We start from the raw sequence: 7,342 nt of genomic DNA, 5'->3' as shown, positions 1-7,342 counted from the left end.
AGAGAGGTCAGTGTTTTACTGTAATGTTAATATTCACAGTTATTACCCATCAGGCTTTGCGTCTCTCAGGTGGACAACATTTCCTGAGGTCTCTCTATGTTTATGTTCCTCTGAGTCCTATTCCTGCTTCTTTTCTTCCTGTTTTCCCTTTTTTATTGTCTATTTGAGACTTATAGGGCTTTTATTGTGAAATTACTTTAAAGAGCAATTTAGTCCCTTTTCAAACTGGATCTGTTTAATTTCTAATTTGCTGTGTGATCATGTTGTAGTCGACTCATAGGAGGAAACACAAATCAATCAATAATCACTTTAGAGTATATTATTAAATGCCACTTTATCACATGAATAAAACTGTTATTTCTAAGGACAGGAACATTACCATTAATAAATAAATAAATAATATTCACAGCCGGCTCTGTTGACTCGGTGAACTCTGTGGTAATTTCCTCTTTTACATGGACTTTAATATGTTTAATATTTACTGTTGTAATTTCCTGGAGTGAAATTTTAATTTTTAATGGAGGAGCTTTTAATCTGGAAATCACTCCCGCTGCTGCTGCTGCTGCTGCTGCTGCACTGTGGGATCATTATAGGTCTGCAGAAGAACAACATAGGCTATCATATAGGAATAAATACACACACACACACACACACACACACTGGGATTATTATTAGTGGTGTTTTCCTCACACGCAGCTTATCATAGAGATGTGTTGCTGCTCTTTGTGTGGAGGTGCTTCTTCCCTCCCATCACTGGAGGAGGTGTAGGGCGGATTAAAGAGCTGCTATAATCTCCTCCTCCTCCTCCTCCTCCTCCTCCTCCTCCTTCATCCTCTTCATCCTCCTCCTCCTCCTTTATTCATGAGGAGCACGAGGCCGAGCGAGCGAGGAGGGACGACGAGGGGGAAACAGAACAGAAAGAAACGAGAGAAAATGGAAAATGGCAGCTGTTTGTTTACGCGTTCCCACGACTCCATGCCAATTAAGCATCGTCATTCCGTCAGCCGCTTGTCTCCCCTGATTAGACACAACTCAGCAGACAAGAGGAGAGAGGGAGGAGGAGGAGGAGGAGGAGCAGCAGCGCTGCACACCGACCGAGGCCCGCTCCGCTCCTCGATCTGACTGGTCCTGGATCAGATTTAAACTGCACTTCATCAAACAAATAAACAAATAAACAGCTCATGAACAGGATTATTAGGCTACAGTGGCACGTAGAGGACGTCATATCGCGTAAGGTCACGTCATGGTTTAATCCATTTTACAGATTCATGAGAATAAAGAAAATAGGATCAACTGCTTCTTTTATAAATCATAGCAGGATTTCAGTTCGTTTTTCTTTTCTTCGTGAAGCATAAATTATAATTTCAGTCAATAATCTGGTGAATAATTTGTAGCCTCGTGATTGATCATGCAAATTCTATGCAAAACTTGAGCAGAGTCAATAAAGTTTGTACGAAGGCTCCAACTATAAAGAAATAAACAGTTAATGAACAGAAGACAAACACTTTTTTTCTGAATTGATAAAAGCAGCGATTTTGAGGAGCAGCTGTCAGATAATGATAGCGTTTCAATTATCAATTGATTATAAACTAACAATAGATTATAGGCTACATGAATGAATAATAACAAACCTATAAACTACCTTTTTTTTTTTTTTTTTAATTATAGTTTCAATAAGAATGCAGTGTAAATTCAAACAGATTTTCCACCTGTTTCAACCCGCGAACTGAGGACGGACAAATGTCGATTATTGATCAGGCAGCGTTTCAGTTATTTAAAGAGCTGTGAAGTGTTTTTATAGTTTTTATAGAGGAGACGGGAATCGAACACAGCGACGCTGAGCAGCTGATTCTTGTTTATTTATAGAGGTCGTGACACCAAATCTGATCCGAGGCCACTTTTGGGTAAACTTCAAAATAAAATAGCGACTTTATTTTGAAATGTATCTCTGAAATCATTTAATTAATCAACTTATAATAATAAAAATGATAATTGTTGAAATAAACTTGTTTTAATAAAGTTTTATCCTTTCTTTGCTGTCATTGTTTAAAGGGGATAATGCAGCTGCAGCCCTATGAGGCCTCACACACACACACACACACACACACACACACACACACACACACACACACACACACACACACACACACACACACACACACACACAGTTAATAGGTCCCTGTAGATGGGAGGAAAAACAGGCCTCTTGCTTTTTACAATAATTTATTAACTATAATAGTTTTATTCTTTGCAACAAGTTGACTAGCCTGGCCTATAAAGTGAATTAAATAAGTTTACTAATGAGGAGAGTTAATTACAACTTGGCCATAAACTTTATTACATTTTAATTTCTTTGGCGTCAGTACAAAGAAATTTAATGATAATTTTAAACAACAAAACAAACATATTCTCAGTAAAAACACTGATCACTTGTGTTTTCTATAAGAAGTTGTTAAAGCAGAAGTAAGTGATATATTTGTGTTAATATAAGTCTTAAATAGTTATATCTTCCGACAGCAATCACTTACATAGAGTGTTTGGTCTGAAACACGGGTCTGTCAGTCACTCTGCTCTGCTCTGAGCCGAGGAGAAAACATTTATCGTATCCTACAGTTTTTATCCAATGAGGAGAGAGAACGGCATGCAGGGCTGTGTGTGCAGCCAAGGAACGCCGTGAATGTGGTGACGTAGGGACGAGGACTGTTATGGTGCGTTCAAGGAAACTCGTAACTCGTGTTTTTCCGACCGTGAAGTGGTACCAGTTCGATCTGGTACGAGTTCACCGGTCAGAAGTTACGAGTGGCCGTTATAGTGACTTTCACCGGTAAAACAGGTCGGAAAAACACGAGTGGGTTGCCTGGAACGCTACAAAGTCGTAAATCGTGACGTGAAGCTGTAATTTACGGTTTCAAAAGCCTGCCTGGAACGCAGCATTAGCCAAAACCACCGGATCGCTTACTTCTGCTTTAATGTGTGTGATATTACATTTTAAGTCATTTAAGATTGCTTCATTGAGTTTATTGGATCTTTTCATCATCAGTTCCCACTGTTTGCAGGAGAACAGGTTTTAATGTGACACATGTGTTGTCAACACGAAGGTGTGTTCAGGGTGCGTTGGTCATTTACAGTTAAATAATAAAGTGTTTGTGCACATTTTACAGTTACGTTTGTAAGTTACATTTGCATGCTCCTCTTTGTTTCCAAACCAAAGTGCTCAATGGTTTAAATCAAACATTTAAAGGAGACCTGCTCCTGTGCTGCAGATGGAGAGAAACATCAGGTTCTCCAACTAAAACCAAACAGAGAGGAGAGATGTGAAACAGAAGCAGCTCAGGAATGAACTTTAACTGAGTCTAAATTCATCTGTTGCACAAACCAGTTTAGTTCCTAACTTCCTTAAACTCAGTTGTGTGCAATGAATTCTGGGTAATCTAATCTCTATTCACCTCAGTGGAAAGTGTTTAGTGTCTTTAGGACGAGTTCAACAGCGACAAGGAAGTTTTACTTTGAAAATTCAGCTCAGAGTGAAACAATAAACACAAATAAATGGTAGACTTATGGAGCTCAACTCAGATCAACTGGTCTCTATTGGTCAAATCAATCAATAACTCTTCATGTTTCTTGTGTTTGTTTGTCCACGGCATCAAAACTTCCCTCGCTGTAGACTCCTGATCTGAAAGAAAATCTGTCTTTATCTCAGTTCCTCTTTATTTGTGTAGAAAATGTGAGTTCAGGTCTGAGATGAGTTGAACTTTGTCTGCAGGTATTTTCCTCCTCCTCCTCCCTCTGTGTCTCAACAACCTCTCCATCCAGACACCAACCCCTCCTCCTCCTGCTCCTCCTCCTCCTCCAGTCTCTCAGTCCTGATCCTGCAGCCTCCTCCTGAGAGGCAGCCAGTCACATACAAAAGACTGCATGTGTGTGTGTTAGAGTGAGAGTGAGGCTGTGATCCGCGGCCTCCTGTTGCTGTAGAGGAGTTGACTTTGTGTCGCTTCGTTGACCGAAAAGTCCCAGGAATTAAACTTAGGAGGTCGATCAAAGACTAAACAGTTGGTTTGGTGCATTGATTCATTTCATTATGTTTTGTATCAGTGGTTTAGTTCAGGATATAAGACATTAGCTCTGATACTGATGTTAGTGAGGACAAAGATGCAGGAATCAAACCTGAACAAGGATCCAGAAGCTGAAACATAAAGTTTCCACTGAGGACAAAGAACCAGCTGATAAATAATAGTTTTTTCCGGTAACTTCACTGCGGCTGCTCGGTTTTCTTTTCACACACCTGGAGTTTGTCAGAAACAGAACATGTCTACATCTAAATGGCAGCTGCAGGAATTAAGAGTCTTTATAGCATGCCGAGTGACATTATTATACCTCAAACAATGTTTTCCTGTAGCTGTGACCACAGTTATTCACCTTAACACGACCATTTATTTCCATAATCATGATGATAAGTTGTTTTAGAGGGAAATACAGAGACTGCTTTCTGAAAAACTGTCCCTGAAGGCAACGTGCATCAGCGGTTTTGCATGAATTTCCCTCTAAAACAACTCTGTCTGGTAACGTTGTGTTATTATCTCATAGCGTGGTGAATGTGCAGGTCACAACTTGTCCACCAGAGCGTTGTGGAGTTGTTGGATTGTGTATTTGATGAGTTTGATGAGGGAAACCAAGAAATCCCATAATGAGCCTCCGTAGTGTAGCTCTGAGCAGCTCACGGCTCTGTTCCGTCGTTCTAAAAACAGCTTGCACCGACAATTAAAGGTAACGAACCTACTGCTATGACTATAGGGATTATGGCAATGGGCCAATTTGCCAAAATGTTGAACTATCCCTTCAAGTTGCCTTGAAGACGTAGAGGAACTGGAGCCTAAATTGCAAACTGAGTGTCAGGTCTGGAGCCTGAAGACGATCTTTGACCTACAGAGGATTCTCACATTGTGTCACCAGCTGCACGTGCACAAAGGATCCACCTGTTGAAGCCGTCGCTGCACAGGAAGAGGAGGAGGAGGAGGAGGTGGGACACTCAGCTTCCCTCCAAACCTTCATCACGTCACTAGAGATTTCTCCAGACGCTACGATAAACGATGCTGCGCTGATAGAAAACATCGATGCATCACTGTGAAGGGCAGCTACAGTACAAGTGAAGTGACGTCTGTGGTCATTTCATTTGGAGGACTTGTTGTTGTTGTTGTTGTACTTGGCGCTGTGTGCAGAGGTCGACCCGTTCTGGCTGAAGCCGGAGGAGGAGGAACTGGCGAGTCGACCAGACACCAGCATCTGTCCAGTCTTTGGCCTCAGTCGGTGGTTTGTTTGAACTGTGGTTTGCTCAGTTTTTCATTTTTGTGAATTAAAAACTTTCATATATCAGAATAAACTAATAGATATCTGTGGTATAGAAGCAGTTTCGTGTATTTAAAGGACAATTCCAGGCAAATTCAACTCGGGGCTGTATTTTCCTAACATTTTAGGTCTAAAAGAAAGAATCTGAAGATTTTCAGTTTAATCGCTCCTGTTTTGCGGTAGTTGTGTCTGTCCCCGCATCGCCACGGCAGCAATGAATGGGAGCGGATGCAAGTTCCGCTGCTTAGGCTGTTTACATCCCTCAAAGCCGCAATTCTTTTCCACAGACAGCGTCAGATGGCGACTCAAACATGCACCGAGAAGTTTATTTACTTCAAGCAAGCCGACATGTTTGTAAAACTAGATCTAATTCAAAGTCTCGCAGAGTCTCGTGCGAGACCCAAGTTGACGCTCGGTGTGTTCAGGTGCAGTCGGAAGCTCCCGTTTGTGTCATAAACACGGGAATATCAACTCTTGACTTGCTTGAAGTAAATAAACTTCTGGGTGCATGTTTGAGTCGCCATCTGACGCTGTCTGTGGCTTTGAGGGATGTAAACAGCCTAAGCAGCGGAACTTGCATCCGCTCCCATTCATCGCTGCCGTGGCGATGCGGGGACAGACACAACTACCGCAAAACAGGAGCAATTAAACTGAACATCTTCAGATTCCTTCTTTTAGACCTAAAATGTTAGGAAAATACAGCCCCGAGTTGAATATGCCCGGAATTGTCCTTTAAGATGTTATATTTTGAGTATTTCCACCATTAGCTGCTAGATTTTACCTCTGCTCGTTACTTTTTTCATGGACGTCCTTCACCCCCATGCACCTCGTCACATCATATTCATAAATGCCATCGTCCTCTGGCCCCCGGCGACGGCGGCGTGCTCTCCTCTCCAACAGCCCTGGAATGACACTGACGCTGAGCTGCTTGTGTGACGGCATTAACATGAGAAAGCACCTCCATCTCAGTGCACTTATTTGACCTGTGACCTCTCCTTTGTGCCTCCCAGACAGCAAATTGCCGCGGTGGTCGTGCGGGGCCGATCCCTTCGCTGGCTGGTGGGTGTCTCTCAATCAAGTCGTTTAATAGCAAAGTCAATTCCCATACAACCCCCCCTTTCCCCTTCCCCTTCCCCTTCCCCTTCCCCTTCCCTCTCTGCAAAAACACACACCGTCGCACCGTCACGCACGCTCCCACACTCCTAACCAGACAGGCTGGAGGACTCTTTCTTTCTGTCTGCACCCCCTTTTCTTGTCTGAGTTTTAATGAAGAGCGGGGGGAAACCATGGAAGGAGCATGATTAGGGGGGACCCTGAGATCGTGAAGCCGCGTAGACTGTGTGTGTATATCTCTATGTGTGTGTGTGTGTGTGTCTGTGGCTGTGGGAGGCTTTAATCCCATAGAGTTGCACCACCACCGGGATGAGAAACATATGCAGCATATTACGGTGCATCGTATTCACGGCTTCGGCATCAATGGTGTCCTCTGTTTTATTTCATCAAAGCCATGGGAACGTCTTTGTGCGAGCTGCTGCTGCCATATGGTAATCGCTGCTGTCTGCTTTCAACACTAACACGCTGCTGATTACAACAATGTTGCTCTCAGATTTTTTTTTTTTTTTTTTTTTGTCACACCACAGATATGTAGAGGTTCTGTTGTCGTTGTTTTATAATGTAACAATTAATTACCGTCCAGACAGAGCGGTAAAGATTGATATTATATAGGCTATGAACTGAGGGGTTCTGCTCTCTGATGGTTCTGTCTTTATAGGTTTTATTTTGTGTTTTAGTCCAGTTTGTAATTGTTTTGGAAATTATTATGTCATTTAAATGCTATAATGGGTCCCAGGGCTCTAGACCTCGGCCCCTGAATGCATCTATGTCAGAGGGTCATCGGGCCTTAAAGAGCTGCTAACCCTGAAAGAATTTCATTAGTCCACATTTCAATGAGAAGTTTTTCTGCGTCCTATGTAACGTCTGAAAGTGATGTCTCAGAAAG

The sequence above is a fragment of the Trachurus trachurus genome (genome assembly GCF_905171665.1).
Source record: "Trachurus trachurus genome assembly, chromosome: 16".
NCBI classification, from domain to species: Eukaryota; Metazoa; Chordata; class Actinopteri; order Carangiformes; family Carangidae; genus Trachurus; species Trachurus trachurus.
The sequence above is the reverse complement of the archived record's forward strand: the minus strand, read 5'-3'. Positions refer to the sequence as shown.